Source organism: Xyrauchen texanus, chromosome 11 (assembly GCF_025860055.1).
Source record: "Xyrauchen texanus isolate HMW12.3.18 chromosome 11, RBS_HiC_50CHRs, whole genome shotgun sequence".
NCBI lineage: Eukaryota > Metazoa > Chordata > Actinopteri > Cypriniformes > Catostomidae > Xyrauchen > Xyrauchen texanus.
Window position 1 is genome coordinate 35,562,479 of NC_068286.1, and position 25,936 is coordinate 35,588,414.

Below are 25,936 nucleotides of genomic sequence, written 5' to 3' on the forward strand. Positions count from 1 at the left end.
CTTTTCATATTAACCAACTTTAAATGTGTACTTGCTTTATATATTGTTTATATTTAATTATAAAAATGTGCATATATTTATTTATTCTCTTTTTTTAGTTTACTTGAATTGTAGAGATAATCACAGAATACATGGAAATGGTTTTGGATGAATGCTGCGAGTCTTGGGTGCAATTCCTTTATAGACCACTAGATGTCAGCAACAGACCAGACCTTAAGGGAATAGTTCACCTAAAAATGAAATTAATAACAGATTTTTTTTTTTTTTTGGACGCTTTATACCTTAAATTTTTCCTAAGTTTGCGATTCAACAATACTTTTTTCAAAGAATATAAAAAAATGCAAGAAAACGATAAATGAAAAACCATAGCCATAGCATGCCAAGTGAGTTACCTCAACACGGTGACAGACGGAAGCTCGAAGACAACAATTCATGGTATAGTGTCACTTCTTTGGCAGCTGAAAGTAAAAACTGCAATGTAACAGCAAGCTTATGAAACATCTGGAAGCTGTTAAATCTAAACCCCTGGCTGCTCGGCCGTGCCCTCATAACACTGACAAAAACTTAGAATTTTGTTTACAGTCCAAATAAACAGTATTCGAGTGACGAACAAGGTGGATATTTCCTGTTAACCTCCTGTTTAACTATTTTGCGATAACTGCACTGCTAATCCAATGCTCCTGGTTTAATACAAATTAAGCTCAATCGACAGCAAAAAATATTTTCGACTCGTTCCTCGTTATTAAGTTAACCTGATTTTAGTGTGATAAAATCACTTGCTTAAATTATCAGTGTAAAGTTATATGCAATATTACAAATTAATTGCCATGATAATGCAACGTAAACTCTCTAAGTGATTTTATCACATTAAAATCGTGTAAGCATGTATGACATCTTTTGAAACGGTATGCATTTTAGTGTTAATGAATTAGCCCATTCACCTCCACAGTAAGTGAATGGAACATTCCTTTAGTAATTACACTGTGTAAACCCTAATATTGTCCTTAGCCTACTGGAAAAATCTTAATTGTCTTTATTAAACATTACTTGAAAAGTGACATTTTTGGCTCATAAATGAAACATCTAAGTTCCTAGAAATTATTCTTCTTAAAAATCTATACACCCAAGCTTTTAAGGATAACTCAAACTATTAAGTACTATACTAAATTGAGGCTATGGGGAACACCCCCACTACCTTCTGCTTTAATTATTTAATTATGTTTCCTTGGTCAAAGGGAACAAATGCAGGCATTTCAATATTTATGAAAAATTCATAGAGGTTTTTTTAAAACAATACATAAATAGCTAATCTGACTTAAGTCTACTTGCATTTGGTTACCTTAACTTAAATAAGTTCATTATTTATGAACACCAAGTTAATTGAACTAAAGTCTTGGAGACATAATTCAATTGAGGGAACGAGTATACTCAGTCAGTCAACTTATTAGTGTTTTCAGTGAAGTATCTTTGTAAACACATCTAAACATCTTTTTAGATACAAGTGAAACAAAACTGAAAGATAGTTAAGTAGCAATATGCAACATTGATACCAAGCGTTTAAAATGGGTACTGCAGTCCAAATTCAAAATATCGGAGAGCGTTGTCTCCCCCGCCCCCTCCTCCCCATACTCGAAGCTCATGTGGGTTGCCAGGTTGTGGACGCGCAAAGGAACGAGCCTTACACTTTAAGTTGATCAGCTAATGTATATGTTTGCAAAGTGTTTATTGTTTGCAAAATATAAACCAGCTCATGTGGATTTTTTTAATAATATAATATACTGGACGTAGCATTTTTTTCAGAAAAAGCAAGTATTTAAACTTAGCATGCTTCCTACATTTCTGATAACATATTATGATAATTTTATGTTTTAGTACAGTAAATATCTTAAATATTGCACCTTTAAACTTGCTTTCTTTATTTAATACAGTAAAAGTAGTTTTTTCTTGTTCCACTGGCAAATTGTTTAACTAGCTTTACTCATAAACATGTAATTTCTCATCAGTCTAAAGTGTAATTCTCTTTGCTTGACTTAGAATATTTTTCTACTGGATTTTCTACTGCTATGAGAAAACTGTTTTCTCATAGCAGAATATTACAACAGGAATTTTGAGGATATCTTATATTAATTAACTTGTCAGAAAAACACTCTAAAAATATTAAACTGCCTGCAATAATTATAACAATTGCCTTAATTTGATGTCTTTGTAAGGTAATTATGATAAAGGTGTTTGATTAATAGATGAGCTCTCTTGGCAGAAAGTGAAAGTTTCTATGCAGGATGATCTTAATGTTTAATAATTTCTAACAGCACAATAATTGAATAATCATGAAATGAAAATACAAATCTGCCACCTTCTGTTTCCATCTTTGCTAACCTTTGTCTCTCTCTTTTATTTAGTGTATTTCTGTCTTTATTTATTTCTGCTTGCATCAACCTATACAGGAACATGGCTTTTCAGATACTTTCAGTCATATCATTTTGGATGTGGTAGCAAAAGTCTGTCTTTGATCTTCAAACAGGCCTGGTGTCAGTTTGAGATGAAAGCTGTGGAGTCAGACTGCAGATTTACTCCCAGAGGATGTTGCATTTGTTGACTCTCAGTGTCAGAGTTACAACAAAACTTCCTTCAAAACAACAAAAATATTTTTAAATGTGTTCATAGATAAAGAAAAAAAAAACACCACTTTTTGCTTCAAACAACAGTGTCAGACATGTTTAGACGAATATCTCAGCTCTGTAGGTCCATGCAACGCAAGTTGACAGGGTCCAAAACTTTGAAGCTCCAAAAAGAACAAAGGCAGCATAAAAATAATCCATACGACTCCATTGGTTTAATCCATGTCTTCAATATAATGACAGGTGTGGGTGAGAAACAGATAATATTTAAATCACTTTTTTACAATAAATCTCCACATTCATGTTTACTTTCACATTCTTCTTTTGTTTTTGGCTATTTGCAGTCATCATGCATATCACCACCTACTGGGCAGGGAGGACAATTTATAGGAAAAAAAAAAAACAAAAAAAAGGACTGTTGATTAAAACTTCAAAAGGAAACTTTCAATTAATTATTATTTTTTTTTTGTCTCTGAATTAATTAAATAATTTAATGATTTTCAATAACATTATAACACTAGAACAATGCATTTAGTGTAATAGCGATATATCTTTTCCAACAGTTTACAGTTCATTTCAGTGAGCTGAAATAAATGTTTTCCTAGAAGACGGAATGCCTCCAAATGCTGTTAGGATCATGTACCAATAACCTGGCCATACCAACACTACAGCTCTCGCTATGAGATATAGAAGTAATCTGATTAAGTTCTGGGTGCAAGAATGTTCATATTTTATTTCCCCAGAGCATGTACTGTGGTTTGGAAGTTCATACCAGCTTGACACTGACAGGACTAAACAAGATCTATGATAAAGGACTTGTTAATGCACACCCAAAGTTATGTGTTGAAACAAATGCAGTGAAGCCATTTTTTGGACCAAATCTGCAGTGTTGATAGTGATGCAATAGCCTGTGAAATAAAGGCTTGAATAAAACATTACTCATGACTTAAAGGAAGAATAACCTCATATTCTTTAGAAAAATGAAAAACCTTTTCAGAACAGTCTTAACTGAAAGGTTTAGGAATAATTTTTGAAAGATGGCATCTACCTGTGAAATATGAAGAAATCCTACATCATAGAACATTTTGTTTTTTACTATAGAACATGAAATGTAAGGCAATATACATTTTGACATCCACTTTAAATACTGTAATTCAAAGTTTAGGGAGAGAATACATAGCAGATCTGTCAGATAAACACATGGCAGGGATGGTTCTGAAGCAGCTGAAAGAGGGCTTGGAGAAGATAGTCAACTGTCATCTCCCAGACAAATACAAGTTCTGGTGTTAACAATTTACATTGTATCACCGTGTGACCGCTAAAGATGTGTGGGATCACTGCAGCGGTAAGGATGGACACTAAAGCCAACAGTTACATCAGGAAGTGGCTGAGATTGCCACATTATCTTTCAGATGTAGCATTGTTTGTTAGAAATGCCTTACAACTGCCAATAAAGTCCATCACCCTGGGTTACAAGCAGGAGATGACCAGGATGTTCTTAAAACTAAGGGAATCAACAGAAAAGTCAGTGAAGGCTTGTCACTCCTGAAAGGCAGAGGAGATTGTAAACAGGGCGGTTTAAAGACTGAAGCAACAAGAGATCATTGGAAGAACCCAAACAGGAAGAGCAGGCCTTGGATGGGGATGGCTCCCAAACCGTGTTTAGCAGCCTCTAAAATACAGACGAAAGCTCTGGTATTGACAGATATAACTAAGATGGAAGAGGAAGGGTAAATTATTTGAGCAGGGCCACTGGACAGCATGAGCTTTAGGATGGGCTGACCTGTGGAAGATACTCCAGGCAAGGCTAAGTTTTCTAATAAGATCCAACCCATTACACTCTTCCAAGCCCTGAAAATGTGTCTCTATGCTATGTTAAGGAGGAGCATTGTCCCCTCTGCAATGCCCCGAGTGTTGGCTGAGTGCAAGATGGCGGCAGGTGGCGACATGATCAGGTTCTGCAAAAGCAGGCAGAGATCATTGAGGAGTGTAGAATAAAGGCTTACAAAGGCCATCATTTTCCTCAGAGGAAGTACACTGAATTTGTTGTAGAGGGAGGTGCCGCACAAGGGACGGTACAGAGGGAGGAAAGGTATATACTGGCACATGTAAGCGATTGGTCAATAATGGTAAACCTTGGCCAGCAGCTAAAATTTCCTTCTGAGATAGCCATCACCTCCTTTAGGCCGGACATAATATTATGGTCGGCATAAGCTAGGAAAGTCATAATGATTGAACTTACTCATGGAAAGAGGGACTGAAGACAGCCTATGAGAGAAAGAAGCCAAAATATGCTGATCTGGCTGCCAAGTGCAGGGAAAATGGATGGAGACCCTGTGGAGGTCGGGTGTCAAGGGTTTATTGGAACATCAATGCAGCACCTGTTGAAAAGCATTGGTATCTTTGGATCAATGTTGAAAGTCTCTGAAGGAAATGGGAGAGGCAGAAAAAGAGAGCTTCTGGATATGGTTAAGGAAGAATGAAAAGTGGGGTGTGCAAAAGTGAGAAAGTAGGAATAGGGAACAATTGCTATATGTGGTGAGGTCATCCCTGACCGCTGCCCCACCAGGAGATTTTCTGGGATTAATGGGCCAAAACAACCGTGATATGGAGGTTCCCAGCTGATGACCCTGTAACTGGACAACTGAAGGCAACAGCAGAGGTGCAACAGGCCGTAATTAATTAAAACTATCAAATTGCACAGTTGCTTAACTGATAGAGTATTTGCCCTTGCGATGCACAGGATCAGAGTACTTCAGCGTCAAGTTCATAAGTAAACCAAGTGTCATAGATGCACCAAAAACTGCAGTGGGTGTTTTAACATTTGTATTTTTATGACACCATTGGTTAGGTTAAGTTTAAAGGCTTAGGGTAGGGAGGTAAGTATTGGTGATTTCAATCTGGGAGCATTAAACTTTAAAACCTCATCTGTTTGGGAGAAAATGTAACTCACTTTTAGCAACATTGTGGACATTTCACCTCAGAACTGTATCGAAACAATCTATGTATTATCATTTTGAAAAATGTTTGGCAAAATCACGTAATTTTCATGAGATCAGGCTCGAAAAGAGGGCTTTCCATACTGACTATTAGTGTAAAACCAAGGGCATGGATTGAGAAAGTAAATGCAGTTTATGAATTAAATTAGGGAGGTAAGGGAATACAAAGAAACAAGACAAACTGAAAGCTGTTTATTGCACATTACCCTGTATGTCCCCTGAAACGCTGTACACCAGATTATTCGGTGCCATTTAAAGAAAATAAAAGACTTAAAGGGATAGTTCACCCAAAACTGAAAATTTTAATCATTCATTCACCCTCATGTCATCCCAGATGTGAATGACTTTCTTTCTTCTGCAGAACACAAAGATTTCTAGAATAATATTTCAGCTTAGTAGGAGTTGAAATATTGCAAGTCAATGGTGGCCACACATTTGAAGCTCCAAAAAGCAAATAAAGGTAGCACAACAGTAATCCATAAGTCTCCAGTGCATAAATCAATGTCTTCTGAATCCAAACTGATTTGTGTGAGAACAGACCAAAATGTAACTCTTCACAATCCCTTCTGCGCCATCTAGCGCTCTGCTTATGCATCATGCACTAGGAACTATAATTGAGCTTGAAATCATGATAGTGCCTAAAGATTGCAATGGAAAAGTGTATAGAGAAATAGGAGTAACACTTTGGTCTCTTCTCACCCAAAACCAACTGGATTACTTCTGAAGACACCGATTAAACCACTGGAGTCATATGGATTATTTGTATGCTGCCTTTATCTCCTTTTTGGTGCTTCAAAGGTCTGGCCACAATAAACTCAGATTGAAATTACCTACAAAGCTGCAATATTCTTCTAAAATCTTTGTTTGTGTTCTACAGAAAAAAAATAATTCATACACATCTGGAATGGCATGAGAGTGAGTAAATGATAAGATCATTCTTTAGGTGAACTATCCCTTAAAACAGGCTAACACATTCATAGAAATACCTTTTAACTTCAGTTCTAAGGGAACAGGTCTATGCATTTTAACTAAGACATGTCATTGCCTTTAAATTCCAGTTATTCATTACATTTTGATAAAAGATTTAAACAAGCAGTTTTTTTGGAAAGAGGACTTTTATACATTTACAGTAAAGCCACTGAATGATGAATCACAGCTTTGATGAAATATAAGGCACATTATGCTATGAGCAGTAATTTCGATGGGGAAAAAAAATAATATACTGCATATTTATGCCTCTTTAAGCCTTGATGAATACTATATAGTGTCATTTGAATATTCACAATATTTTCATGCTTTTGCTTTATGCCAACAGTATGAAAAATATTCTGATTGGCTGAAGGTACTGGATAACATTCATTGTAAGCCTGTCAGCACAGGTAAATAATTAAATGGTTACAAACTAAAGCTCAAACATGTATTTCTGCTGCATACTCTACCATCGGTATGTCGTGAATAGTGCAATTATGCTTGTAAACAAAATATAAACATACATGATTCAAAAGTAATTAATCAAAATGGAATAACCTGAAATCTTAGTTCAGCAGGACCACTTTAAACTCACAGGAAAATCAATCTGTAATTGCATTGGTGGATAATACATTAATGATCCAGTGCATAAAAAAAAAAAAACACTTCCACTTGTAAGATATTCAAATTTAGCCTGAATCTACAGTATCTAGATTTACATGCAAACCAAATTTGTTTAAGGTTAGGAGCTTTACAATTCACCAATAAAACTTTAAAAACTGACAGAAGAAACTTTCTGCTTTAAAAACAATATGAGCAACAAACAGGCAGTAATATCAGAGTAGAGGTAAAAATATCTATTCATCCAACTGATCAAACAGATTTAATCAAAATACACTTTCCCTCATTCTTGCTTCCTCGGAGTGCAACTTACCACGGCTGGGTCAATAAAACATAGTACACTTAAAGTGCACATAAGATACTGTATATTTAACAAAGGGATGTTCTGCAATATTCTTGAGTCCAGAACCTGACCCACCACTGTCTTTGTACTGGGATAAAGTAAGTTGAGGTATTGCGTTGAGGTGCAACTTGTTCATGATTTCTGAAGCAGCCTGCCGTTTTGAATCAGCATTGATCATTTACAAATTTTCATCCAGCTGATAGTTAAGTTTTGACTGAGGTTTAGACCCAAATCTGTTACTGTCAGCACCTGAAGACAGAAATGTAGAATGAAACACAATTTTGCATTTTCTGAAGATAATGTGAGTGGTGTTTACCTGTGCAAAAGTCGCAGCCTCAATATTAGATATTTGTGGGTGATTGTCAGGGTGTAGCTATGTGGTTGCTAAGTTTTCAGTAGTTTAAACAGGTTTCTATGTGGTTGCTAATGTGTTTTGAGAGGTTACAACAAGTTTCTATGTGGTTGCTAATGTGTTTTGAGAGGTTACAACAAGTTTATATGTGGTTGCTAATGTGTATTGAGTGGTTATAACATTTCTATGCAGTTGCTAAAGTTTTGAGTGGTTATAACATGTTTATATGTGGTTGTTAAGGTGTTTTGAGAGGTTTTAAATTTTTTTATGTGGTAGCTAAGGTGTATTGAGTGGTTATAACGTTTCTATGCAGGTGCTAAAGTACTGAGTGGTTCTAACATGTTTATATGTGGTTGCTAAGGTATATTGAGTGGTTATAACATGGTTCTTTGTGGTTGCTAAGGTGTTTTGAGTGGTTTTAACTTATTTATATGTGGTTGCTAAGGTGTTTTGAGTGGTTATAACATGTTTCTACGTGGTTGTTAAGGGGTTTTGTGTGGTTATAACATGTTTCTACGTGGTTGCTAAGGTGTTTTGAGTGGTTCACAGTTTGTCTGTTGAACAAACTGTGTAAGACGAGTTACACACAGAGGCTTAGTCCTTGGCTTTAGAGGTTTAAACTTGTGGGCCTTTGAACTTAAAGACACAAAAATGGTACTGTAGTGTACAAAACAAGTAGTTCATATAGCCTTGAAGACTGCTGTGCTGTTCATTTGAAACATGCTCTTAATATAATTTACCTGATTGTCTTGGTAAGTGAATGCTGCCTCTTGGGAATTCACGGTTATTTTTTGTGGCTCCGCCTTCACTCCATAAAAGGAAACCGTTTCCACAGTGATGTAAGTGGCCTCTACATGATTATGCAGCACTTCTGACTTCATTGTTTTCTGTGGAAAATTAGTAAAGGAGCTTATTGTTCCTTTTACAAATTAAACCTAATATCAGGTGTGGTATTTACTAACGTGCACTTTGCAAATTATCGCAGCAGATTTGTTTAAAGAAATAGCTAAGAGCGAACAGATGTGTTTAAATAAACATTTCTAAGTGCAATTACCCTCAGGCTTAAACTGAATATTTGAAGGAAAAAATAATATAAGGTGTGATTATATTAAACGTGAGAAAGCAGCTTGTAAAACAGGTAAATAAATAAATGCTTACTGAAACTAAAGCATAATAATGTGCTATAGCATATGTCAATGGTGGTGCCCTCTGTACCTGTTCTACTTTGAAATAGATGAATGCATACTGATCAGTCTCATAGGAGTCAAGGGTCTCTCCATCATCCCAATACAGATCTCCCTCAGCCAGACCCTCCTCATTTAGAGACACAATCAGATGAAGGGGTTGGCCACTGCTAACCCGCAGAGTAGTGTTAGGTCTCTGAAACACACATATACAGAAGACAATCAAATAAACACAACAATATATAAAGCTCTACAGATGGCATTGATTGGACAGCATACATATAAGCATATGCAAATGTTGCAAAAAAACATTCATGTCACCTAAATACAATATCTGCTTTAAAATAATTTAAATAAAAATATTTTTTACAAAATATTTTAATTTGTAAAACATTAAAGATTTGTAATTTCTAAATAGGGGCAATTCAGATAGCTTGAATCACTATTAGCCATTCATGCAGACAAAAAGTTGCCTAATTTACCTGAATTCATGCTCTAAATATGAAAATATGTATATGCATATACACCGATCAGCCACAATATTAAAACCACCTGCCTAATATTGTGTGGGTCCCCCTTGTGCCGCCAAAAAAGCACCAACCTGCATCTCAGAACAGAATCAACAATCATGCCACTGTCCAAATCACTGTGATAAAATTTTTCCCCATTCTGATGGTTGATGTGAACATTAACTGAAGCTCCTTACACATATCAATGATTTTATGCACTGCTCTGCTGCCACATGATTGGCCAATTAGATTATCGCATGGATGATGCGATACAAACAACGGTCTCTAGAATTTACTACGAATCGTGCCAAAAACAAAAAACATCCAGAGAGCTGCAGTTCTGTGGACGGAAATGCCTTGTTGATGAGAGAGGTCAACAGAGAATGGCCAGACTGGTTTGAACTGTCTATGGTAACTCAGAAAATCACTCTGTACAAATGGGATGAGAAGAATAGCATCTCAGAATGCTATACTGAGATGTGGGTTGGCGCTGTTTTGACTGCATGAGGGGGACCTAAACAATATTAGGCAGGTGGTTTTAATTTTGTGGCTGATTGTTGTATCTATCTATCTATCTATCTATCTATATATATATATATATATTTATACCCATACAGTTGAAGAAAAAAATTATTAGCCCCCTATGAAATATTTAGTTATTTTTCAAATAATTCCCAAGTGCTGTTTAATGGAGCAAAGATTTTTTTCAATATAGCATTTCAACACATAATAGATTATTTAGGCAACTTAAGAGTGTTTATAATACAAATAGAAACAAAATTTTAACCAAGAATAAAAAAAATCTACAGGTCAAAACTATTAGTCCTCTTATGTTAATAGTCAATAGTGTATCCCTTTGCTTGATAACAGCCTTTAGTCGTTTGATGTAGTTCTCATTAAGTTTTAGGCATTTCTCCTGAGGAGTCGCAGCCCATTACTACTTAGCAAATATCTCAAGTAGGGTTGCAACGGTATGAGATTTTCACGGTATGATAACAGTCTCAGAAAATATCACAGTTTCACGATATCACGGTATACGGTATTACACAATTACTATTATCAGTGAAAAAAGATCATTTATTCATTTTTGAGCAAACACTTTATTATAATTGATACTTGAAACCATTTATTTTATTGAAGTATGTATAAAAAAGTCTCCCTTTTGAAAATAAAATAAATAGAAAAAATAAGAAAGCTAACAGAATTATAATAAACAGAATTATAAACATGATAAAAAATAGCATGTGACTATAACGTGTTATATAACTAAAGCATATTAGTTTACATGTTAAATTAACTACTAAATGAAAAATAAAATCAGCTGTGTGAGCTTTTAAATGTTTTAATGTCCTGTGATTATTAACAATTAACCTATACTGTAGACGGCTCCTGTCTGCACCTTTAAATCAGTGGTACTCAACTGGTTTTGCTTTAGGACGCATATTTTACATTGGACATCAATTGTCGACCTGCCATAGATCAAACATAACCTGTATTTAATGTATCCTGGGTTGCATTTCCTTTTATGTTGCATAGTTGTGTTCATGGTTTTCCAGTACAAGGACATGCATCAAGTGACGTTATTTTTGTTGTTGATGTCATAACCTACAGGAAGTTTTCTCTCCCCCTTTTAAAAATTGAAGAGCAAATTTACTTACCTAATATTAAATATTTATACACATATTACACAGAAGAAAAGGCTCCTCGTTACCATGGTCAATGTGCTAGTCTTAAATAATAGTAATATAATAATAAATGAAAAATAAAAATATTAGCTGAAACACATCTTGAAACTTTAACTACAGCTGCCACAATAGATTCTACCTTTAGATTATTTCAAATGAAACTATAACATTTTGTCAAAATACAACAGTTACTTTTACTCATGTAAAATCCTGAAACAAATTTGTAAAGGTGATGGTGTGTAATATATATATTTTTTGGCACATACACAGTGCTGCTCTTTTCCTCCTCAGTGTTGTTTGGCATGTCAGGGCTGCTACTGTTGAGAGGTTCGAATTGACAATCTCAGTAACACTTTAAACTAGAAAAGTCTCGCTAGAATTGAAATTGGTTGCATCAGTTTTGATGTCTGCACTCCGCAATATCGAGGGAAGCACAGTCGTTGAAAGCACGCGCCAGAGAGAACAGCAGATCATTAGCGCGAGCTCGTTACACTCGTGAAAGTGCAGATGAGACACCTTTAGCTGTTTGCGAGATTATTATTAAATCTGCCTCGGCAGTCCTAAATAGTCGATCACTTAGGCGGCCGCCGAAATATCTTCACTGAGAGAACCATGGCATTGTTCTTTCCCTGCTGTCCGCGACCCAGTCCGAATAGACCAGTTGAGAAACACTGCTTTAACACACACACTCTCTCTCTCTCTCTCTCTCTCTCTCTCTCTCTCTCTCACACACTCTCACACACTCTCACACACACACACACACACACACACACACACACCCTCAACTCGTTTCTCTCTGACATTTTCTCTGCTGCATGTTTGTGTGTGTGACTCAAGTTGACGAGTCTGAATGACAGTCGAGAAGGAAAGGAGATGCGCATGTGAGATTCGGTTGCATTTTTTTTTGTCAATACCGTAGATAAGCAAATGTACATGGTATGATAACCGTCAATTTTACAGTGAAACCGGTATACCGCTGCAACCCTACTCTCAAGCTCCTCCAGATTTGATGGTCTCCTGGCATGGACTCTAGTCTTCAGTGTGGCCCACAGATTTTCTATGGGATTCAAGTCTGGGCTTTGTGCAGGCCAGTCAAGGACGTTCACTTTGCTCGTTTGGAGGTTGTTCTTCACCAGAAGTGAGGTATGCTTTTTGTCGTTATCATGCTGGAAGACGAAATGTCGACCCAAACCAAGTTTTGTTGCAGATTCAAAATCTTCTCGTAATCTTCCTTTTTCATGATTCCTTCGACCCTGATGAGATTCCCAGTTCGAGACACACTGAAACATCCCCACAGCATTATTCTCCCACTGCAATGTTTCAAGGTGGGAACGGTGCTCTTTGGGTTGAGCGCCTCTCCCTTCTTTCTCCAAACATAGGCAACATCTCTATGCCAAAGAGCTCTAGTTTTGTCTCATCTGACCAAAGGACACATTTCCAGTATGCATAATTTTTCTCTAGGTTGTCCTTGGCAAACTTCAGTCTAGCAGTTTGAGTTTTTCTTGGTCTGCAACCTCGCAGTTCATTCCTGTGCAGAGCTCTAGTGACTGTCTTCATTGAGACGTCAATCCCAGACTTGGCAAAATCATTCACTAGTGTCTTGGCAGTTTTTTTTCTGACGGCACAGCACGCACGCACGCTGCACGAGAGTTTGTTTGTGGCCTGCTTAGCACTGCTTATTCTCATACGTTCAACGTTATAGTCATCGTTCATAGTTATATCCTTTGTCATTTTACCGCGTCGTTGCGGGCAGCACAGAGAGCAACACACACACTTTGGTTCCGGTTATAGAGCCCCTGCAGCAGGGCATTTGGGTGACGTCTCGGTGGCATACTCGTTCAGCAAAGAGACACCACTCTCCCGCTCCTGTTAGGGTTTCCAATAAATTCTACCCACTCAGTGATACACCCACTGAGAATCATAGTGAAAGAGCCCTTGTTATCGGTGATTCTATTGTAAGGAACGTGGAAATAGAGACTCCAGCCACCATTGTTAATTGCATTTCAGGGGCCAGAGCATCTGACATCAAATCAAATTTACAAGTGCTGGCTAATGCTAAACGTAGATTTTCTAAAATTGTTATCCATGTCGGCACTAACGATGTCCGGCTTCGCCAGTCGGAGATCACTAAAGATAATGTTAAAGAGGTGTGCAAATTTGCTAAAACGATGTCAGACACTGTAATACGCTCTGGTCCCCTCCCTGCTCGTCGTGGTGACGAGGTTTATAGTAGATTAGTGTCACTGAATGGCTGGATGTCTGAGTGGTGTCTGCAGAATAAAATAGGATTTATAGACAATTGGAAAAGTTTTTGGGGTAGACCTGACCTGCTAAAGAGAGACGGACTCCATCCCTCCAGGGAAGGTGCCGCTCTCCTCTCTAGTAATTTGGCTCATAGACTTAATAATGATATTAATTGACTAAATGGGGCCCAGGTCAGGAAGCAGACAAACTGGTTAATCCGAACGTCTGCTAGCTGCCTTGAGACGTCACACAGGTCACATAAACTACAACACATAGAGACTGTATCTCCTAGATATCTCATAGAGACTGTGTCTGTTCCACAAACTACGAAACACAATACCCTCACTAAATCATTTAGAAAAAATTTGATTAAGGTCAAACTTGAACAAAACAAACAAATTAAAAATGTACATCATATAAAATAGGGCTACTAAACATTAGATCTCTTTCTACCAAAGCACTAATTGTCAATGAAATGATTACAGATCATAGATTGGATGCGCTCTGTTTGACTGAAACCTGGCTTAAACCGGATGAATATATTCGTTTAAATGAATCTACTCCCCCAGGTTATTGTTATAAACATGCGCCTCGTCTGAAGGGTCGAGGAGGAGGTGTTGCTACAATTTACAGTGAAGTTTTTGGTGTTACTCAGAGGACAGGATATAAATGTAAGTCTTTTGAACTAATAATGCTTAAGGTGACACCATCAAATACAAATATAAATTAAAATTCTCTGTCGTCCTTTACCCTTGCTACAGTGTATAGATCACCCGGGCCTTATTCAGATTTCCTTGGTGAATTTGCAAATTTTTTATCAGATCTTGTAGTTACTGTAGATAGAGCCTTAATTGTTGGTGACTTCAACATTCACATAGATAATAAAAATGATACATTGGGATTAGCATTTATCGATATTCTCAACTCTCTTGGAGTCAGACAAAATGTAACAGGACCAACTCATCGCCATAATCATACGCTAGATTTAATTCTTTCATATGGAGTTGATGTTGATAATATAGAAATTCTGCAGCAGAGCGATGACATCTCGGATCATTACCTCGTCTCTTGCATGCTGCAATCAGCTAATTTTACTCAATCTACACCACGCTATCGTTCAGGTAGAACTATTCTTTCGACCACTAAAGATAGCTTCACTAATACTCTTCCAGATCTATCTCATATACTCAATAAACCCCAAAGCCCAGAAGAACTTGATGAAATAACAAAAAATTTAAATGCAGTCTTCTCTAGCACCCTTGATGTTGTCACCCCACTTCGATTAAAGAAAATTAAAGAAATAAGCCCTGCACCATGGTACAATGATCACACTCATGCTCTCAAGAGAGCAGCTCGGAAAATGGAGCGCATGTGGAAAAATACAAAATTAGAAGTATTTCAGGGTGCATGGAAGGATAGTGTCTGTAGCTACAAACACGCACTCAAAGCTGCCAGGTCAGCATATTTTAGTAAACTCATAGAAAATAACCACAACAATCCTAGATGTTTATTCAGTACTGTGGCTAAATTGGTTAGGAATAAAGCCTCAACCGAACCAGATATTACGTCACAGCTCAAGAGTAATGACTTCATGAATTTCTTCACAGATAAAATTTAAATAATCAGAAATAAATTTGGAATTATGCAATCATCTGTCATAGCACCTCAGAAAAGAGTGTCGAATAATTTCCCTCATGTGCAACTTCAATCCTTCGCAATCATAGGTCATGAAGAGCTAACAAAACTTATCGAAACATCAAAAGCCACAACTTGTTTGTTAGATCCTATACCAACTAAGCTCTTAAAAGAGGTATCTCCTGTAATATCAGAACCGCTTCTTAATATCATTAACTCCTCGCTATGCTTAGGACATGTCCCAAGATACTTTAAAATGGCAATTATCAAACCGCTAATTAAGAAGCCACAACTTAATCCTGGAGAACTTGCTAATTATAGACCGATTTCAAATCTCCCGTTTATGTCAAAAATACTAGAAAAGGTAGTATCCTCCCAAATATGTTCATTTCTACAGAGAAATAGTATATATGAAGAATTTCAATCAGGATTTAGGCCTCATCACAGTACAGAGACTACACTTATCAGAGTTACAAATGACTTGCTCTTATCATCTGATCGCGGCTGCATTTCTCTTCTAGTGCTTTTAGATCTTAGTGCTGCATTCGACACGATAGATCACGACATTCTCTTGAATAGGCTAGAGAATTATGTTGGAATTTGTGGAGTGGCATTAGCATGGTTTAGGTCATATTTAGCAGACCGCTACCACTTTGTCTATGTAAATGAGGAATTGTCAAACCAAACAAAAGTAAAATATGGAGTGCCACAGGGATCAGTTTTAGGGCCTCTGCTTTTCTCCATGTATATGCTTCCCCTGGGAGATATTATCAGGAATCGTGGAATAAGTTTCCACTGCTATGCTGACGATACACAACTTTATATTTCTTCAAAACCTGATGAGATTTCACAATTCTAAAATTAGCAGAGTGTATTAATGAAATAAAAGATTGGATGGCCAGAAATTTCCTTCTACTCAATTCTGACAAAACAGAGGTTTCTAATTATTGGACCAAAAAACTCTAAAAATAAGCCACTAAAATATAATTTGACTCTAGATGGATGTACTGTTACATCATCTTCAACAGCGAAGAACTTAGGTGTTATATTTGATACCAATCTGTCCTTTGAAAATCAAATTACAAATGTTTGTAGAACAGCATTCTTCCACCTAAGAAATATTGCTAAATTAAGGCATATGCTCTCGGTTGCTGATGCTGAAAAACTAATTCATGCGTTCATGACCTCAAGACTAGATTATTGTAATGCATTACTGGGAGGATGTCCAGCAAGATCAATAAATAAACTTCAATTGGTTCAAAATGCAGCAGCCAGAGTGCTGACGAGAACCAAGAAATATGATCATATTAGCCCCATTTTATCATCGTTACATTGGCTACCTGTTAAATTCCGTATTGATTTTAAAATTCTGTTAACTACGTACAAAGCTTTGAATGGTCTAGCTCCGCAGTACTTAAGTGATCTTCTACCATGCTATATTCCAACACGTTCATTAAGATCGCAAAATTCTGGCCTATTAATAGTTCCTAGAATATCAAAATCCACTAAAGGAGGAAGATCCTTTTCATATTTGGCTCCTAAACTATGGAATAGTCTCCCAAACAATGTTCGAGATGCAGACACACTCTCTCAGTTTAAGTCTAGACTAAAGACTCATCTATTTAGCCAGGCATACACCTAATTTATCCTCCAACCCACAATTAGGCTGTTTTAGTTGGGTCTGCCGGAACCAGAAACCAGAAACATTGAGCATGATCTCTAACTCTGCAATAAATTAAATGGCATCTACGCTTACATCTTTTTATTTGTTTCCCCGTCTCAACCTCGGGACTCCTATCCTAAGGTCACCAGAACCGGCTGGATCCAGCACCATTCCTGCTTCATGTTGGACTCCACTGCTACATGTCGTAGAATGATGATGACTAAATGCAGCCGGTGCCAGCCAAACATCACTTCAATCTATTATGACGGACTTCAGAGGATGAAATGATGCCAACTCCAACCTGCATCTCCTCGGTCTATTTATGGACTACGATCTTGAAATGAAATGCTTAGACTAACTATTGCCAACAAAAGCCTTCATCAGCCAATTAACAAGGACAATTGCATCTATGTGAACTTCTGCAATTAATCAAGATGGACTTCAAAGACTTTGGTCATTAATCTTACAGTTCAAACACAATCGATGTTTAATCACTGACCCTTAACACTTAGTTTAATAATTTTAAACCATGATTTTACCTATACATAATTCATATTTACATTACATTCATAATGTTAGCCAGAGGGGAACTGGCCCCCACAGTGAGTCTGGTTTCTCCCAAGGTTATTTTTCTCCTTTAATCTACATCTTATGGAGTTTTGTGTTCCTTGCCACAGTCGCCTACAGCTTGCTCACTGGGGTTATTAATACAATTATCATTTAATTATTTTTAAACACTATTAAAAATCGTATTTTATCTAAATTACACAATGATGATTAATCGACTTTATAGACATTACAGTTTTATCATCTGTTAATGCTGATATTCTGTAAAGCTGCTTTGAAACGATGTGTGTTGTGAAAGGTGCTATACAAATAACATTGACTTGACTTGACTTGTTCTTGGGTCTTTAGAAACCTCTCACCAGTTTTCTTTCCAAGGTTTTTGAAATCTTTCGCTTCCTGCTTCTGCAAGTCTTATTCTCCACTGTGTGGGTCTCTTCAAACTTCTTGACAATACTTCTCACGGCAGTTCTTGACACCTGAAAATGCTTTGATAAACGTATATATCTTTCCCTGCTTTGTGAGCATTAACAATTCTTTTTCTCAAGTCTAAACAAATTTATTTTGTCTTTGCCATGATGACAGTTTTATATTATTTCACTAGTTGTTTTGCAAGATACTAATCCTCAGTTTGAAGTGCAAGTTAAAGGCTTGGGGGATTAATTAGGTTAATTAGGCAAGTCATTGGATAACAGTGGTTGGTTCCGTAGCCAATCAAACAGATCATTTCTTAAGGGGGCTAATAATATTAACCTTAGAATTGTTTTAATTTTCTTAAATAGTAATTTTATTCCAGGCAAATTTAAATAAATAAGGCGTTCTCCAGAGGAAAAATATAATAAGAAATACTGTGTTAAAATCCCCTTGCTCTGTTAAACATCACTTGGGAAATATTTGAAAAATAATTGAAAATTCATAGGGGGGCTAATAATTTTGTCTGTACATATACACTGATCAGCCACAACATTAAAACCAACTGCCTAATAATGTGTAGGTCCCCCTCTGGTGTGCAGTGCAAGGCAGGTGTTCAAATGGCTGCTGCATTCATGTTACAAGCACTATCTTACTGTGTTTTTTGTGTGCTTTTCTTTCATTCTAAATGTTCCCCTGCTTTGCTACATTGATACAATGCTTGGTACAGGTCTCAGCATAATGTCTCCCATCATCTGCTTTTCATGACAAAATATTGATTATTGATTGTTTTCAAACAGCAAGGTTCACAGAACACTCCCCCAATCTGCCATTGTTGTTCAAACAAAAGTAGTTCAACTTTTGAAAAACACATTTTGATGGTTGTTCAAGAATTGCTCGGAAGGCAGGTAAATGATTTATTACAGAATATACATAAGCCAATGGTCATGATTAAATGCATTTTTTAAATTACATTATTTTTACAATTCATTTAACTTAATTGGTTAAATCGACAGCCCTAAAAATATTTTTTTTTTGGTCACTTTCTTGTAGCAGTCTTTAATGCATGGGTGATTTTTGTTAAATTTTGATGACATTTTTAATTCTATCATACAAAGACTCCAAATTAATGTAATTTTGCTATAAGCCCCATCTGGATTTAAATATTTTTTTTTCTTTTTACTGATGAACAAGCATTAACCTGTGTAGGGAAGATGGAACCCTCTCTAAGATGCAGGTTAATATTGTCCAGTGGAGGGTGAAGTTTGATCTCTTCCCCACTGCTGACCAATGAGTCACCCTGTGTGTCACACAAACAAATATCAACATTGCTGTCAAATAAGGCCAGTTTCTGAATACTGAATTAAAAGTTAAAGCACCAAAGGTTTCTACTGAGTCTTTGTTTACAGACTTGACCTACCGTATAGTAATCATACCACAGACCTTTAGGAAAATAGCCCACAACATATTCCACATCTGACTCTAAAACTGGTGAAACCAACAAACTCTTTCCCAATAGGAACTGTTTATCTATGCGACGCTTATGTCTTCTCATCATTTGGGAACCTGAAATACAGCACAGACTGTATTATACCGGTTCACAAATTCAAATAATGGAGATAAGGAGTTACAAAATACCATCATACTTCTTATGCTTACAACAATAAAACTGAAAACTTGGTATTCGCAACAACAGTCATCAAAACATTTAAATTGCTAAAAAGATTCTGAAAGCTTCTTACATGGTCCATATTTATTTTGTATTATTATACAGTAGAAACAAGAACTTGGTAGCTATAGTATTCTGGTGGAGACAGTGGTTACCATAGAAAACTTTTGTGTGTGATTTTGTTATCTGATTTAAACAGTAAGAAGTAAATAAGTTAAAAACTATGCATATCACATTCCTGTATCTATATTTCTAAATTCAATGTGAGTGTATGCATGTACAATCAGATTATGTCATGTGTGTTTGTCTTACTGAAAGAGCAGAGGCGTTGCGACCGTGTTTCCACTGATGTGTGCATGATGGAAGAGTGTGTAGAGATGAGGAAAAAGAGCCTAACGGAGGAGGATGACTTCTTTCATCGCTGTACGTGCTGCAGGACTGAAAACAGTTGGTTCCTGATCCTGTTGTTGTGAAATTAAAATACTGTAAATCCATAAGGGCATTGGGTCTTTTGAGCGCCACAGAAAAACATTATATTATACTGGGGAAGCAAAAGACAGATGGGCTACTAATCAGATGAAGATAAAAATGCCTTGAGAAAAATAGACATAAAAGATTGTAGAGGAAGAAAAACAAGATAAAACATTCTACAAATCCACCAGAGACCCCCTACGGCAGCACTCATCTGCTAAAGAACGTTTTTTGACCATCTGCAATTGCAGATTTTGCAGCAGATCTAAAGCTATAAGTAAAAACTTCTATAAAAACAGTCATAAAAGTGTTTGGGTGGATGGAAGGAGCACCTGTTCCTCTATGGAGTTGTGATTTCTAGTAAAGGGGACACACAGTTCTTCTGAGGTGCTACCTCCAAAACCACAGATGTCTGCCCCAATCAGAGGAAGGTCAGCATACCTGGGAAGGTAAAAATAATATATATTTTTATATATTAAACAATTAAGAGACAGTTAGAAAACAAGGGAAATTCAATTTTTATTTCACAGCAATATGCTGCATTCCATTCAATTCGGAATGTATGAATTTCCAACTTTCTACTAGGAAATTAGTGATAAACATTCATTCACTTTCATTAAATAGTATTAATCAATGAATCAATGTTCCTACATTACATGATATTAAAGCTTCTTTAACAAGTGTTTGCAGAGACAGGTGAATGAAACATGGTCAATTGTACTCCCTCTTGATAATTGTACACCTGTAGCAAAAATGCTAGCGTTGCAACATTGTTTTTTATTTTATTTATTTATTAGGGACCATGCACAATTTCCAACATAAATATTACAATTTGATGCATTGTACCAGAGTTAGCCAAAGGCAAATTTACATATGCAGTCCCAGTTTATCAATTGGGTTGCTATGAGACACTTCTGGTGACGGTCAAACCCTAAGCAGTCCTGCTAAACTAACAGGAGTGTTGCAGTTTTGTTTACTTACATGTCTTCTGAGCATCTGGCAATGGAATGCCTTTATGGTTGGAGATCTGGGATTTCTAGTAGGAATAATCCAAATCTGACTTTGAATGGAATGCAGCAATACTCTTGTACTGTATATATGCTAAATGGTGGCTCTGTTCTGATACCTAATAAATCTAAATAAAAAAAATATAGATTATAAATGTAAATTTTTTCATCCAATAGTAAAAAGTATCAATAAATAGTTCTAATAAATAAAAAAATGCTAATTTCACCCAATATTTTGTGTCGTGTTTCATGTGCTGTTCTTAAAATGATAGTTCACCCAAAAATGAAAAATCTCTCATTATTTACTCACCCTCATGATATCCCAGGTGTGTAGGAGTTTCTTTGTTCACCAGAACACATTTGAAGAAAAATAGAAAGAATATCTAAGCTCAGTAGGTCCTTAAAATGCAAGTGGATGGCGATTTCTCTTTTGAAGCTCCAAAAATCACAGACAGTCAGCATTAACATCATCCATATGAGTTATTTATCACATTATCAGTTGCTTAATTAATGGTTTCTAAAGTGACAAGATCACTTTTAGTCGGAAAAATACTTCTCTTTAAATCAAAATCAGGGGTCGGCAACCTTTTTGACATGGGGTGCCATTTTGATTCCTGGTCAATGGCAAAAAACAAAACAAAAACAAGCGCATGGATAGTATGAGTCCACAAATATTTATATTTAGCATTTTTCCTAATATAATTGTTTATTTTTCATTACAAATGAGATTATCAGCATAACAGTTTGAGCAAACATGTATGAAAATGTCTTGATGTAATAATAATCGTCATGATCATGCAATGAGTTTTCATCAGATGAATGGGAGGCTAAACAGTATTAAAGTGTGACTAGACTCGCACTGCACGTGCAAGCCATTCATGCATCACAAGCTGATCAGCTAGCTAGCTAAAATTTTATTTCCAGGTTTAATTTATATTTTGAAAAGGCTTAGATTTTTTAACCCCACGATGTGGGTTTATGTTTTGATTCATGTAATTTTGACTGTATTTATCCATTTCTTTACTCACAATGGTGTGTTTGTGTGCCCATTCCGGATGTCTTAACTGAGTTGAGAACGTGAGATTACATCTGTATCATGGCAACGCGGACACGTCACACGAGTGAATGCGATCTCCACCCTCTCCTGAATCGTACCAGAAATGATGATTTAGGATGAAAAAGTACTTAAATATTGATATATTTTCACACCAAAATCAATCGTATCGCTTTAAAGACAAATAGTTGTTGAGTTGTATCGATGCCATTTATGCTGACTGTCTGTCATTTGTGGAGCTTCAAAAGAGAAATTACCATGCACTTGCATTTTAAGGAACTACTGAGCAAAGATATTTTTCTATTTTTCTTCAAATGTGTTCTGATGAAGAAAGAACATTATACATACCTGGGATATCATGACAGTGAGTAAATAATGAGAATTTTGTTTGAAAAAGTGTTCCAAAACAGTCACTTCTGAGTTTCCATTCAGTTATATGCTGCCTTCAGTTCGGACACAAACGCTTATGGCCAAAGAAAAATTTGCTTGTTTGCTTTGCCAATTGCTCCGCGGCACAATATTCGTGACACAAATTTCGTCATCAACACAGTCTGCGCAGTCCCCGATATCGCCCCCTACCCTTTTTTAGTGCAGTATTTGAGGTGTCAACCATTTTGTAGTGGTTTACGAATTAATTCCCTACATCTTGTTTCCGAATTCTTACCTATAATGCACTCTGATGCACTCTAACAGTATATTGCCCATAATCCATTGTGGGGAGGACTAATGAGCTGGGAGAGACAGCGTGCTGTTGTTTACTGTACAAAAAGAGTATGCGTTCGTGTCAAATGTGTTCGTATTCACTTGCAGTCAAAAGAGTACACTTTGAAAGGTGTCGTGGTCGACCGTGTGCAATCTGATACAGAATACAGAAAAACTACCTGGGTCTTTAAGCCCAAAGTATACTTTGGTTAAACACGAACACATGGCATCTGCATACTGGATGTGTGACACAAATTCCGCAAGCGAGTTTGAACACTGAACACATACAGCTCGATTTTTTCTAAACCAAGCATTCCCTGAATGTGCAGAATGCACATCTGCCTGGATTTATTTGCACTTATTAGTCTGTCCACAAGGTAGAAACACTCACAATTGAGCTGTTGCTTTCACAAACAAGCACTAAAAGATGCAATTGCCACTAAGGAACAGGAGACGAAAGGGGGAAACAGTGGATGCACACGTCAAGACCATGTGTGTGAGGAGGCCAGGAGATACCTGCATTTGTATAACTTGAGTCTGAAGGAATATAAAGACATCTTTATGTGTCTAAACTCCTAAAGAGAAATAATCCAGTATCTCTTAGCGTGCATGAACCAACCAACTGTGTATGTGCACAATCAAATGAAGCATACTTTGAAAGGCTAGCGTTAGACTGTATGCAGTTGCTAAGAAGGTAAGTGCCTATATAGAAAGCAAGGCAGCTCAGAAGGTCTTTGGAAAATAACCTGTTTTTTGGCCACAGCAGAAAATGTTTCGATACCTGCTATAGATGTGCCCAGATCTTTCCATTGGCTCCTGTTATCTCCGAGCCAGTGGCCAGAGTACCAGATGACAGAGTACCATCAAATTAATTCGATGGCTCATTGATATCCTTGAGAAAGAATGAACGGAAAGAGTTCCTTTTGTAAGCATTTAATAAATGTTTTGCTGTGTAAATGACAGAAATGAACTTACAATCCACACGCCATCAAACGGCACTTTGTCATGGAACCTCTGCAGATTCTGGTACCGCCAATCGTGTGTCTGGATTGGAGAAACCTGGAAAGGCTGTGAGTCCTGCACAGCAAAACATTTGCAGTAAAGCCCCTGTCACATATGGCAATTGCATTAGTTCATAATTTTTACATTTTGGATTTATTTAATTGATAATAAGATATTTCTTTTAATGCTTTACAGGCTAAGCACTCAAAGGTTCAAGTTTTTTTTTCTTTTTGGCTCTCAAATCTGACTTGATTTAGTTTCTTTTTCTTTATTTTATACCTTGTTTTATATTTGAATATCGTACAGCACACTGATCGATATTCATTATGTGACATGTTAAGCCAATCGGCTAGCATGGTATAAGCTGATTGGTCCTTAGGCTTTGAGTCCATATCTGTTAGCTTTGATGTCATCTATTGTATCTGCAAGTCTACTCCTATAAGTAGACAAAATTATATTTTAGCAGCTATACAGTACACCTTTAAAATGTACTGTTTCTCTCTTCCAGAAAAGTGGACCAAAAATATTGAGAACTCCTCTTTCACTACACAAATTTTGTCTAATATAATAGTATGAGAAGGTTCCTTCCCCTAAATTAGAAATACCAAGCTATAGGCTAAATACCAATATCAAGTAGCAAATCATAGTTTTGCTAGAAAGGCTATCAACTATATAAAAAATATGTTGATATGTCCTGCTCAAACTTCAGAAGGAAATGTGACAACAGAACAGAAAACTAACTAAGGCCAAGCCTCCATTTAATGGGGTCTTTAAAAAAAGCATGATCACATGGGAAATCAACATGTTCCTTCCGAAAGTTCATGTACTGTGAAATCAACTCAATTCTGCTGAATTACTGACAAGCGGTAACCCCCTTTGGAACTGTTTGCATCCTTTCAACTGTGCTCACCTTTCCCTCTAGCATGAGCGAGATTCAGGTTACATTTTTACATTCAGGTTTAGGGCTGGGAAGGGGTTAGGGCTAAAAAAACATTGCATTTCTGTGGAATGTATTGCTTAATTTACAACTAAAAATAAACTCTATGGACATTTCACCTGGAAACTGGAGATCACACCTGCCCAAAAGTTAACAACACTTCCAGCTTCCACCAATAGGGGCAGTGATTTGAAATTCGATGAGCATAAAGTACAAACTGATTTCAGCAACAGAACTTTCAAGCTATTGCAGCCGAATTTACAGTATGATCAGTCTGCTTTAAAATTCTCTCATAAGCTCTACTAATCTACAAAAGATTAAAATAGACATGTTATTCTGTAAATCAAAATATGTACCAAGATCATGACATAGTGTTGATCATGTCTGTGAAGGTCTTTCACAAGGTCCGGTAGAGTGGAAAAGTTCACAGGCTCATAAGTGAAGTCTAAAGCACGATCCATGTAGTCGATATCATTCTACTGTACATCCTGAATGATTAAAAGAACATAACATAAAAAAGTATGGCATAAGTGCAATTTGTGAAAACCTCCTAGTTTGCATGTTGGCCATGCATATTTTATTTACAGTTATAATTTCACCTTAACCCTTTCCCCGCCAGCGTTTTAAAAAAAAAGTTGCCAGCCACCGCCAGGGTTTTTGACGATTTTCGCTAAACTTTAATGGCCCGCAGAATATTTTCTTCCATGAATATATGAAGATGCTATATAACACAATAAAGATCTGAGCCTCTGCTTTTAGGCAAAAAAAAAACGATTTTATTTTATCTTCATTTGTTCTTTTTTTATTGCGACTTGAACAGAGGTCGGTTTTGTCAAAAAACAACATTTCAGACAAAAAGCTGATAAAAAGGCATGTTTATGTCTGATATTTTGAGCTTCTCAATACTCCACTTCTTCATGTTTGAGACGATCGCAGTCTGTTTCTTTGATCAAAGAGTTGCGTACTCTTTCAAAACATGCGGAGGGGTCTTCCTTACCGTATAACACCTAAAACACGGAAACCCGGAAAATTCTGTGTTTGGCGGGGAAGCGTTTTTTCATAAAACACGGAAAATTCCGTGTTTGGCGGGGAAAGAGTTAAATAATGTTAAAAACAAAATAAGTTTTTGGTTCATTAAAATGCTGTGGAACATTAACAAAAAGTTACATTAAATCTGCACTGTACTTCAACTGATCTGTTTTTTAGCATGGGTTACTATGTCAATGAACACAATCTAAACAATAAATACCCACACCAAACCTAATAATGCATGAAAATTAGCTAAAAACTGTAGTAC

At 36.5% G+C, this 25,936-nt stretch overlaps 1 protein-coding gene and 1 pseudogene across 1 annotated transcript in view; both read right to left on the reverse strand.

Annotated features, from left to right (window-relative positions):
* The window catches only part of LOC127651393 (MICAL-like protein 2), a 71,371-nt gene that overhangs the window by 23,699 nt on the left and 21,736 nt on the right, over window positions 1–25,936 (reverse strand). The gene's annotated exons all lie outside the window — the stretch shown is intronic.
* The window catches only part of LOC127651355 (lysosomal alpha-glucosidase-like), a 30,730-nt pseudogene continuing 10,598 nt past the window's right edge, over window positions 5,805–25,936 (reverse strand).